Below are 12,815 nucleotides of genomic sequence, written 5' to 3'. Positions count from 1 at the left end.
ATGGAATGGAACACATCAAAGGAGAATAGGATTGAATGGAACACATCAAAGGAGAATAGAATGGAATGGAACACATCAAAGAAGAATAGGATGGAATGGAACACATCAAAGGAGAATAGGATGGAATGGAACACATCAAAGGAGAATAGAATGGAATGAAACACATCAAAGAAGAAAAGAATGGAATGGAACACATCAAAGGAGAATAGAATGGAATGAAACACATCAAAGAAGAAAAGAATGGAATGGAACACATCAAAGAAGAATAGGATGGAATGGAACACATCAAAGGAGAATAGGATGGAATGGAACACATCAAAGGAGAATAGGATGGAATGGAACACATCAAAGGAGAATAGAATGGAATGGAACACATCAAAGAAGAAAATAATGGAATGGAACACATCAGAGAAGAATGGAATGGAATGGAACACATCAGAGAAGAATAGAATGGAATGGAACACATCAGAGAAGAATAGAATGGAATGGAACACATCAGAGAAGAATAGAATGGAATGGAACACATCAGAGAAGAATAGAATGGAATGCTGTCGGTTGATCAAAGCTAAATAGAACTCTGATTAATTCTAAGCAACATCAGGGACATCTGCATGCCTGCTTTTCCAGTTGTTCCACCTTACCCTTATTTAGAGAAAGAATATAGAAAGAAATCAAACTAACTTGTCATGTGAATTTTATTTATTAAGTCTAATTTATGGCAACAAGGCTGTTGCAGTCTTTGACTTATCATCCTATGAAAGCTCTGGCGTCAAGTCCAACGGAAACTCACAGTTCAGCTCACAGATGCTTGTCGAGTCTTCAGCGAAAGTAAAATAGTTGGGGTCAGAGTACATTGGAGGTTCATCTGCAGGGACGTAATTCACTGAAGTTCAACCAAAGGTCAGTTAAAGGAAATTAAGATGACATGATTAGTGTTTGCTTTAACAGCCTCTCTTCCTAATCTTTCAGTGCTTGGCGTTGAAAAATAATAAATACTGACAGGTATTTATTTTGTATTCATACTATAGAAGCAAGATAGTTTGAGAATAAACACCCAAGCTTGAGGTGATATCAGCGTGTTACCCCCCTAATCCACCTCTTGACCCTTCGCTCCCCCCGTGTACCCGGAGCGTGGGGTCATGGGAGATGTCAGGGCGTCATGTAACCTTCATTAAGGTCAAAAACACGTTAAAATAACACTGCTGGGAAGATAATAGGCCTCCCCACACCCGGCCTGTCGAAGCTCAACAACAAGGCCGTCATAACAGATCTCACAGCGCATTCACAAACGGACACACTATTGGCGGTTCTCTGTACTGCCATCAGGGTACAGGTACGTGACCTTGAGGTGCAGAACAAAATGCTGGAACCAGCGGCCCCAAACAAAGGTGACCTCCTTTAAATTAACAGACCAAAAAAAACCAAAGTTTAACCCCAGAGCCGGCCTCCTACTTCTTCTATCCACAAGTTCTGTTCAGTCTCTATTTATCTCTAGAATAACTGCGCTGACTTAAGCTATAAGATAACTACACATCTTTACATCCATCCTCTGCAAACTCAAACACACAACGGCCTTCCAACCATGTAATTAGAGTCTTATGATCGTAATACTAAGCATGCAAAAAGTATAAGGCTTGGATTTAAATCCAATTCAACATATTGTTTTTAAAGTACCTGAAACTTGGGTTTGTACTCATGGGTATTAATTTGGTAATACCTGGAGTATAAGTCCCACCAAGTCTGATTTCGGGGGTCTCCCTGAGGCCACAACTTGCAGTTTATGTGAAGCTGTGAAGCTCTTTCCAGTGGAGTTCTCAATCCTGCATGGCAGTTGGCTCAAGTCGCGCCACTGGTCGGTTTCAATGAAACCAGCACTCTAAGGTTTATTCATGCATTTGATACTGGTAAATTGATTATACCGGTCTTATTTTCCAAGGCACCAAATTTTACGGTAATTCCGCAAACCAATCCCATGAAAAGTCCCGTATCAGCTTTGCAACTGTTTACGACCTACGTGAGCATTGTCCGTCGTCAGACTGTCACGGCTCTGGCGTTGAATGGTGACCCCTGGTAGCTTTTTGCTGCTGGATGACAATGGCGTCTTTTGGAGTACAGTCTGTGCTACTCTGCATGATGCAGCAATGACAGGTTAAAAAGACTTCTCATCAACTACATGTTCTGAAAGATGCAACGCTTATTTGTAGCTTTTTATAAATGCTCAATGAGGATCTTAAGTTGAATGTTAGCACGCTTTAATACTGTTTTGCATAAACCCTCAAGTCGTTATTGCACATTGCTGTTAAGATACATACCTTGGTGTTTTTCTGTTCTTATGATAAATGTTTCTCTTCTTCATCATCAGACATTAGAAAGCCTTACCAAAAAGATTAAACCTGGTATTTTGGTATTTGAGGTATTCCTGTGGGCCGTCCCTCTTGCACAACACACTACACTACAGAGTAAAAACTCTGTCCTCACACGTTGGAAGAGAATGTTGAAATGTGTTGGTGTTTTGAAGTTTTACTGGATTTGGGCACATGCCATGTGGGTGTCATTTATATAAAGCCAAGGATATAGAGACAGCATGGTTGCCATTCCTGGAGTAAGTCCTTATACATTAATGTAAAGTCTCTTGTTTATGTGGATTTTAAAATAACTAATAAGACTGTTTTAGATTACCTCGCGTAAGCTTCATTTCATTTAAGCAAACAACACTTAGTGTGGGTGGAAAATGTCTGTTTTGGTCCAGTGAGGGCAACAAGTGTCTCTTTAATTGAATCAAATCGTGTCATTTAAAATATTTGTTACTTTGGGTCGTTGGTGTCTGATAGACCAAACCATACTCAGCCTTAGAGGCATGGCAGCTCAGGTGTTAGCCCTGTCTTCTTACCAAATGGTGTGTTCTTGCAGACCTGCATGGATCAGAGATGGTTGCTTCAATTGCAAATAAACCAGCCAATAGAGTTGGGGTTAAATATGATTCTTAAAATTGGAGTTTGCTGGCTTTGGAGAGAGCAATGCATTTGCTCTTGGTTGAGAATAAAAAGTATCTTAAATTGACATAAGTCTCTCTATGCAGGGATCCTCTCTTTGATGTTTTTCAGACTTTTAGACTTTTAGAAACAATCTGAGACAAATGCTGGCACAATCAAAGATACAGATTTTTAAACGGTCGCCATGTAGACCCCAAAATATCCCCCAAAAAATAGGACACAGGTTTAAATCTTTGGATTCCTTTGAGGCGACTTCCTCAGAGTGGTAGATTTGGTTCAGTCCAAGCTCCTGTAGGCCACATGCTGAAGTGTCCTTTAGCAGGACTCCAGAATTGCTCCTGGGGGCACAGCCAGTGGTGTGAATGTGTGTGCATGGGGTTACTTAATGCTGATACACTCCTATAAAAGAAGCATAATCAAACTACATCGCAGAAGAGTTTGCTAACTTTAAAGCTAAACTAAATATCTTCATGTCCTCTTTTTGTCTGTATGTATCCTAACATGAACCTTTTCGTGTTATGCTGTTTCTTAAAGGCGCTGTTTGCTCAAACGCCTTAAAACTGGGAGGCAGAACGAAGAGATGAAAGGCAGCAAAGGAAAAGAAAACATGTCAGTAACTGCTGCGTTGATCTGTGTGCAGCAGAAGAAGCCATACATCAGTCAGTCATGTAGGTGGTAGAGGTGCAGCAGGGCTAAAGCCATAGGATCATGAGAGTGCAAACATGATTATTGACAGAAACACAAAAGGAGGTTTAAGGCAGACTCATCCCAGCTGTGTGAAATTTCAACCAAACACAGCCATGTGCAAGGAGGGTGGGCAGGTGACAGTGGCCCACCCCCACTACCAATTTGTATGCAGTTTCCTCCGCTCTCCTTTCTTCACTCATGACCCAGTTTCTGGGGGACAAAGCCCCTCGCACCCCTGTTGTGCTCAGAATAGTTTCCAATTAATAGGACAGCCTGTATTCCTGTTTGCGTGCCTGTATGTATCCCGATCACTGGGCCACCTAATAATCCTTTTCTGTGACTCGAAGGTGTCGCAGACATGTTGTCATTGTCTTCAACCACCTCCTGCTCCACTCGTTAAGCCTTATTGCCCTTGACACACTGCCCTGCAGAGAATGAAGTCATCACATCTGTCTTACTCTTATTGGACAGAGTGGGGCACTGTTTCTCTACTTTACTCTCAGAGACTTTTGATGAAGTGTAAATAGTGTTCAAGCCTCCAAGAGCTCACCATTGGGCTTTGTTGCAAGATTTCACCCTGATGTCTGCTGGGTCGGCAACAATAAGAGACATCTGTTTCTTAAGCTAACTGCACATGAGAGACACAGAGACAAGACACCACCATCTTTAAGGTCCTCTTCTCACTTTTGTTTGCCAATCTGTCCAAACAGATTTACTGTGGCTGAAATTAAATGCATGGAAGAATGTTAGAACAAGTTAAAGACACAGCTGAGAGACCCAGGAGGGGGATTCATTTATAAAGACACAAGCTGAGCATTTCTGATATCCCTGAGGGTGAACCATTAACAACTTCAGCTGCTGTGTATGCAGCTGAAGAAAAGCCATGAGAAGTTTAGTTTGTAAATGCAAACAAAGATGACAACTACAAAGTTCCTTCCTTAGACTTGTATGTTGTGATTACTAAACCTTGGCTTTTACTATCAGGCACTTATGCCTCTTTGCATACTTGATGTTGACATTTCTGTCCTCATTCAGCTCTCCTTCTTCTCTTTGACGTCGTCTCACCTTTAATCATAAATGAGTCAATTGTCTCCTCTTTGAACATTGTGTCTGTTATCTCTACCTCTTCTGGTTTCAGTGACTCTGTAGAGATCAGCAGCTTAGAGATGCTCTCTACAGGATGTTGCTCCACTTCTCACTCTCAGAGATGGTTGGGGTCCAGTAGCTCCTCAGGCTGCTCTCACATCTGAGCCCGCTAACTGTCATTATTTCCCCATGGCCAAGACCAGCCTGAGACCACACTAATGTTTTTACCACAGTGTCAACAGGCAGAGGGGGAATGAGACGAACTACTTTCTGTGGATGGATTTGATATGATGTGTGTGATCAGGTCGTCCCTGGTGTCACTTTTGTTGTCTAGAATTAATCGGTGTTCAATTTGGCTTTCATCAACCAACGGCATTCAATTCCGTTCTCCTTTGATGTGTTGTATTCCGTTCCATTCTATTCTCCTTTGATGTGTTGTATTCCGTTCCATTCCATTTTCCTTTGATGTGTTCTATTCCGTTCCATTCCGTTCTCCTTTGATGTGTTCTATTCCGTTCCATTCTATTCTCCTTTGATATGTTCTATTCCGTTCCATTCTATTCTCCTTTGATGTGTTCCATTCCGTTCCATTATTTTCTCCTTTGATGTGTTCCATTCCGTTCCATTCCGTTCTCCTTTGATGTGTTCCAATCCGTTCCATTCTGTTCTCCTTTGATGTGTTCCAATCCGTTACATTCCATTCTCCTTTGATGTGATCCATTCTGTTCCATTCCATTCTTCTTTGATGTGTTCCATTCCGTTCCATTCTGTTCTCCTTTGATGTGTTCCATTCCCTTCCATTTCATTCTCCTTTGATGTGTTCCATTCCGTTCCATTCTGTTCTCCTTTGATGTGTTCCAATCCGTTCTATTCCATTCTCCTTTGATGTGATCCATTCCGTTCCATTCTGTTCTCCTTTGATGTGTTCCATTCTGTTCCATTCTATTCTCCTTTGATGTGTTCCATTCCGTTCCATTCTGTTCTCCTTTGATGTGTTCCATTCCGTTCCATTCTGTTCTCCTTTGATGTGTTCCAATCCGTTCTATTCCATTCTCCTTTGATGTGATCCATTCCGTTCCATTCTGTTCTCCTTTGATGTGTTCCAATCCGTTACATTCCATTCTCCTTTGATGTGTTCCATTCCATTCCATTCTGTTTTCCTTTGATGTGTTCCATTCCGTTCCATTCTATTCTCCTTTGATGTGTTCCATTCCGTTCCATTCTGTTCTCCTTTGATGTGTTCTATTCCGTTCCGTTCTATTCTCCTTTGATGTGTTCCATTCCGTTCCATTCTTTTCTCCTTTGATGTGTTCCATTCCGTTCCATCCTATTCTCCTTTGATGTGTTCTATTCCGTTCCATCCTATTCTCCTTTGATGTGTTCCATTCCCTTCCATTTCATTCTCTTTTGATGTGTTCCATTCTGTTCCGCTCTTCTTTCTGTACATTGATTCGATACAATGTGCGTGATCAGGTCGTCTCAAGCATTGAAACATTCCATTTCACTCTCCTTTGATCTTTTCCGTTCTGTTCCATTCTATTCCAATGTTTTTACCACAGTGTCAACAGGCAGAGGTGAACTGTGACGGACTCCTCTCTTTGATTGATTTGACATGACATGGGAAACAAGTCCTCACGTTTTAACACCACAAACGTCGTCATTGTAATTTCTCGTATTTCACCGCGACGTTATCCAAAAGATTAAAGGTCAATACACCTGCACACATTGTTTTTTCATCTTACTCACGCTGCTCACACTGGTGGTGTCCTAATGCTTATTACAACATGTGGACATGCATCAACTCGTCAGGTTACGCCACCGTTCTGTTTTGCTCCATCAAGTCAACAACGCACTAAAGCAACAACTCTTTCCTGGATCAGTATGCTCCACAAACTGTAGTTTAAACACTGATTCTGTTTATATGATGCCACTTAGCTTCCTACTAAAGGCCAGGTTCATCAGAGGCGTTTTCTATATTACACTAAAAATCAAACTATATCATGCTCTCATTGAAAGGTGAAAAATGTGCCACGTTCTGTTTTCATAGACCTGCTGGACGTGACTGCCAGCTTATTAAGAACTCGATGATAATGTCACCGAGGGTGTCAACTGCCTGCAGCACACACAAACCAAACAGAGATTTCCCAAAGCAAACACTCGTGTCACATGAACAAAAACATCCACACACACTCTCACCTGGCGAGCACACACTGTGACACAAACAGCAGCGAGGCAAACACATGCAGAAGCAACAAGAGTTTAAGCTGCAGAGCAAACCAGGGAGTGGAGCTGGGAGCCTGAAAAACTTCTCAGGCAGCCGGGCCCGTGGGTGTCAGGCAGAGCGCTACCTCTCACCTTTTGAATTGTGTTTGCGCACACATGTGTTTGCTTGCCTGTCTGCGTGTGTGTTTGCTGATAGGTATGGATAAAATTGTAATGTTTGCTCTCTTAGCCTGCTTGACAGCTGTCTCTCAGCTAAAGCCCTCTCCAGTTCAGGCCTTTCAGCGGCACTGAGTGATAATGGAAAAATAAGCTTTGGAAGGACGGGCAATCTGAGAGAAGTCATTAATTTTCACTCAGGCCTTTTGTTTTCTTTGACTCTGACAAATGGATTGTCATGTCAATATCCTCATAATTTCTCCTCCACCCAGTCGGTACTTAACCTCATATTAATGAAACAAAGGTTTCTGAAGCCTTCAACAGGACTCTAATTCACCTGCTTGATCACTTAATGTTCAGTCATCATTAATCTGAATGACTCTGCTGATGGCGACGGCTTAAGCCTCGGTTTAAGTTGTTTTGTCTGACGCACTAAGTCAGAATTAACAAATCCTCCAAATGAAACAACAAGATATGTTGTTTGTTTCTCTCTCTAAGCAACACCTCTGGAAAAATGTTTGGTGCTTCAACAGGGGTTGATCAGGTTTAGGGGAAGATCTGAGTTTGACCTACCAACGCTATTCAATTCACATTAAATCGTATAAAACACGGGTCTCAACAATAATTAGAAGCATATTTTAAAGGAAAAGTATTTGTCTCACCTCAGAAAAACATATTTTTAATAATATATGGTATTTTATTTCACTCAATCAACATATTAAAACATTTCTGCCATCAGAGCCACGTCAAAACAGCTCCTTCAAATAAAAACTCTGAAGAGGAAATAACACAGACAGAGAATGTGAGGCTCAAACCACAAGTACAAGCAAATTATTCAAATGTCCAAGAGACAAAAGGGTCGGAAATTTCCCTGAGTCAAGCCTGACTCTCCAACCAAAGTGATTTTTATCAACAAAGACCCAACACCAAGACAGGATAAGATCCAGTCCCATCTTACAGACAGGACTCAGTCTGGTCTCATCTTAATCCACCATGAGCAGAGCACTTTGCAGCATTTAGCAAGTTACAGTGGCAAGGACAAACTTCCTTTAACAGGCAGAAACCTCCAGCAGGACCAGACTCATGTTAGACACACATCTGCTGAGACCGTGTTGGAGAGAGGGATAGAGGGAGATGAAGAGAGAGATAGATGATAGTGGGGAGACGGATAGTAGTAGTTGTAGCAGCTGGAGTCTGGCACGTCCACAACAGCAGAGATCCAGAGGAATCTACGAGACAAGGGAGCTCAGGGACTCCAGAAAGGTCTATGGTTAGTAACTTTAATGGGACAGGAAGAGTTAAAGTAAGAGACTCATCTTAATCCACCACGAACAGAGCACTTTGCAGGATTTAGAAAGTTACAGCTGCAACGACAAACTTCCTTAAACAGGCAGAAACCTCCAGCAGGACCAGACTCATGTTAGACACACACCTGCTGGAGAGAGGGATAAAGGGAGATAAAGAGAGAGAGAGAGATCTCTCAACCAAGTCAGACACTTATATGTACAGACTCCCAGAGCGGTCTGAACCTTAAGGACCTGCTTTAAAATCCTAGTTTAACCCCTCCATCTCTTCACCTCCTCTCTGCCTCTCTCTCTCTCTCTCATTCAGTGGAGGCTAAATGCTCCTGCTGCTGCTGCAGACACACTGTCTTGTTAATTTCCTGATTGTGTAATTATATCAGGATGTTGTTTGTGCTATCAGAGGATTTAGTTCTTGTCATTGTTTGGGCTGTGTGTTTGTATGAGATGAGCGCGAGCGATAGCAAACCTCGGCTCCATGCTCGTGCTATCTCGGCCATCAGAGATAGCAGCTCCTCCGCCGACTCCTTCAAATAACACACCCTTTCATCCAGCTCCTCGCTGTGAATGATTCACATGTGCGGTGTCAGGAGGAGCCAAAGCAGTTAGAATCTGATACATCCTCGGAGAAACCTCAGGAGGAGCGTTTGCAGGGTGGGCGGATGTTTTTCATGGCAGAAGGAGGACAGAGATCCTATCCTGCCCATTAACTGTAATTGCGCTTGTCTTGAGTTCATTAGAGGAGGAGTGGGGCCTGTAGGAAGAACGCAACGGAAGGGGAGGTGTCATCCTCTCACATCAGACATGAGGCTCAGGGGTCAGCCAGAGAGGAGGTGCAAATGAGCTTAGGTCGAAAATGAAAAAGGACTGCGAGATGGACTCGATAAGTCCAGCTGCCACCGCCCACCCTTCCTGGTCCTGGTGATGATAATCACTCAGCTTGTTTTGCCATCACTACCTCCTGATAAAAACCAAGGGCTACATGACGAGGCTCTAAACAAACACTTGAGATGATAAAGGGCAGACAACTGGTTCACACAAGTGAGAGCAGTCATGCTATAAAAAGGATGTCACACTGGAGGCTGAAACTAACAGACTCTACGATATTTTAACAAAACTTTGAGGCAGTCCTTCTAACGCTGAAATCATCCTGCTGCTATGAATTAGATACTCATCAAAGCAAAGAAGATAACTCCTGTCGAATGTGGTTTATAATGCTTTTCCAAAGAGAAAACAGAAACCGAGCCAGAGGCAACTTCCAAATAAAGTCTATGAGGAAGTGCAAAGAAACTGCAGTTCCTCAAATGTCCACTAGAGGCTGCCTCCAAAAGCCCAGGACATCCCTTTCCGGCCCATATTAAATTTATTGACGGTCTTTGTACCACCTTTCTTTATTTCTTACAAGTGTACTGGGCTAAATGTTTGTATAACTCGTCTGTCTGAAGATTAAACCATTTGTTATCTCTCATTCTTGCATTTTGAGCTGCATCCTTCCTCAATGGAAGCAGTAGCAGCAACAACATTGGTTTGGCTGCATTTTTTCCCATTGGAACGTCTTCATGGTGGTCGCCATATTGGAAATTCTGACTCCACTTAACTTTGGATCAATCTAGAATCAGGGTGGTGCCACCCCTCTGTCTGTTTTCGTACTACAGACAAGTTGCGACTTGACATTGTCGAATCGACTGTTCATTTCTGCATCATAAACTGCCGTATGGAGATCCCCACTCTGTCGTCTTGAAGCTTTCTGATGCCACCTCCCTATCTTTGGTCGACTGCTAACTGCTAAGACCGCTAGCTCCCCAGCCACGTTACGATACGATCAACATGGATGTGTTATGCTTGTGGTGAGTAGAAAAATTAGCCACCAAGACTGTAGGCTGTAAACATGTTTTTGTTTCACACGGCTCCTTTGGCTATTGTGGCCTCCCACAAGTGATCACTCAAGAAAATGCAGCTTTTTGCATTTTCACATCGACCTCACTTTTCAACACTAGAAGTTACCGTTTGTGTAAGATGCTAGACTCTTGGACAATCTGAAAACTGGTCCCTGTAGACGTGGTCTTAGAGACTGATTCTGAAGGGCCATGCATAGTCCAAAAAGAGCTTTCACCTCTAACTTTCACTGGCTGATAAAAGTTGTCAGTATTTCTTGCTTGTGCTTCATCCTCCGTTGTCTCAATCCATCTTACATCGCCTTGTTGATCAACCACATCTTGACTATTTGGCTCTCTAAGAATTATCGCTACCCTCGATTTTGGCTAGAGCCGTCCCTCAAGGTCATACTTGTTGGACAGTGAAAGTAAAGACGAAATGAGTTGCAGACTAAATGTGCATTCAACACCAGCCAAAAAAGGCTCCTCTTCATGTGGTTATTGGCTGTATTGGGTTTGCAGGCTGCCTAAATCAGCATTCAGTAATTCAGTGTGATTGACCTCCAGATTTTTACAACTCCTTTTCAAACTTCTGAAAGGATATGACTGTTCGCCATGGCTGAATGATCCTTCTTGGGGAATTTCTGTTCCCTCACATCAATAGTCAGAAACGAAAACTGTCCTGAAGTGTGAGAGGTTTAGAAGTTCAGACATTTGACAGCAGTGTAACCTGCGATTGGCTCCTGTGACATCTGTTAATCATCCTCTCAGACAAACACAACACTGAAGGTTATTCCCTCCTCTGTGACGAAGAAAGATAAGCCTGTTCATGGAAGCATGTGTTCTGTAAATGTTGCCTGCCAGAAGCTGCTGTCAGAATCTTTCCTGGACCTGTTTTGGAGTCTTTCAATCCAACGTAATGAGATCACCCTTTAAATACCCTTTCAAACAGCTACGCTAAACGGATGTGCAACCCCTTTTTCAGCCATCGCTCCGATCAACCTGGCTGTGCTGCGTTAAGTGGACACCTGATTTGACGGTCAAGCTTTGTCAGATCGTCACAGCCTAAGCCCCGAGCGGATGAGCCCAAAATCACCTGCTAAGGCTCTTTGGAGTCAGAGCTGAGGACCTAAATCCCCAAGTTTACCTTTCTTACCTGTGCTTAGTCCTCTTACCGAACGCTAACTTCGCGGGACAAAGGGTTATGTCCTGGAAAGGCTGGCTGGTAATCCAACACCTGCTGTAAGGACACCTGGTGTCCAGATTTTCTGAGATTACACTACAAGGGCAAGGCCTGTTTTTACACCTCTGTAGCTCACCCTGTTTGGATTATTTGTTTGATTCATCAGGTAATGTGAGTCTAAACCAACATGTAGCATTACACAACAGCAAATACCTTTCTAAGGATTTCCTTTGACCTACATTGGTGGAAATGGATGTTTTTCCAATGGGCACTATTTTTGTGTTTCCAAAAAGGATGCAGGATATTTAAACACCCCTCTGTTGGTGGCAGACGACCCATACCTTTGTGTTTCTTGAGTTTCGTTCCTGTTTCTTTGACTTTTTTCAGATGTTGATAAAACTTAATTGAGCTGTTCACAGTAAACAACGTAGAGATTATATTGGTTATAGTTGGATGGACAGTAATGACACCAATGTAAGGAATTCTTGTATAGGTTATCCAAGCTTGAATAATGATAATAATAATAATAATATAGTTTATTTATATAGCATCTTTCTAGTACAGTACAAAGTGCTTCACAATAACAGAATAAAAAGAAACAAGACATATAAAGAATGACAAAAAATTGGACAAAATACATAAAATTAAAAATAGAATATTCAAATAAAATACACAATAAGTAATCAAATAGTCTAGAAAATAGAAACATGTATTCAAGAAAAATTTAAACAATGACAAGATGGTAGATTTATACAAAACTGTTTCATTCATCTCGAAAAAAATCCAGTTTTTCTGGCGTAACGCTTTTTAATTTTTTTAATGAAAAATAAAAATCAGCCATGTTTTCTCTGTTCCAAAAAATGGCGCCTTCTTTGGGTATCCAGTACTTGCAGCATTTGTCTTCTCATCTCTGAAGTCTCAAAGCTGCCGGCCTGATTATTTTTCAAATGCATCATCTCATATCTTTGAAGCATGCCATGTTGGCTCACCTGATCTTTGAGAAACACAGCCAGCTTTACGTCTGAAAAACTACAAAGCCTCACTTTGCTTGTGCCCAAAATTGACAAACTCATAAACGTACCCTTTAGGTAACTTAAAAGCATGAAGTCTGTCACAATGTTTCAAACCCAAAACAAAGTAAGACTGGATTCAACATAAGTCTAAATGAGAGCTTCCATTGGGATTTTGAGGAACAGTGTAGTCAGTGGATCAGTTTATGAAACAGCAGCTGACAGAGTGAGTTACCTTTTGGCTTTTATTGTCATTACATGATAATGAGGCGTTCAGAAGCTGCTCTGAATCTGAACTCAGT

At 41.9% G+C, this 12,815-nt stretch overlaps 1 protein-coding gene across 4 annotated transcripts in view; it reads left to right on the top strand.

Annotated features, from left to right (window-relative positions):
• brip1 (BRCA1 interacting protein C-terminal helicase 1) overlaps window positions 1-12,815 on the top strand; it is an 87,664-nt gene that overhangs the window by 65,932 nt on the left and 8,917 nt on the right. The window contains exons 26-27 of one of the 4 annotated variants that reach the window (XR_004633784.1): window positions 3,528-3,661; window positions 6,326-6,487. The exons of the other annotated variants lie outside the window; for them this stretch is intronic. The gene's annotated coding sequence lies outside the window, so the exon portion shown is untranslated. Of the gene's footprint in view, window positions 1-3,527; window positions 3,662-6,325; window positions 6,488-12,815 lie in introns of those variants that run through there. 4 annotated transcript variants of the gene reach the window in all.

This window comes from Notolabrus celidotus, chromosome 14 (assembly GCF_009762535.1).
Source record: "Notolabrus celidotus isolate fNotCel1 chromosome 14, fNotCel1.pri, whole genome shotgun sequence".
Taxonomy (NCBI): Eukaryota; Metazoa; Chordata; class Actinopteri; order Labriformes; family Labridae; genus Notolabrus; species Notolabrus celidotus.
The sequence above is the reverse complement of the archived record's forward strand: the minus strand, read 5'-3'. Positions and strand labels throughout refer to the sequence as shown.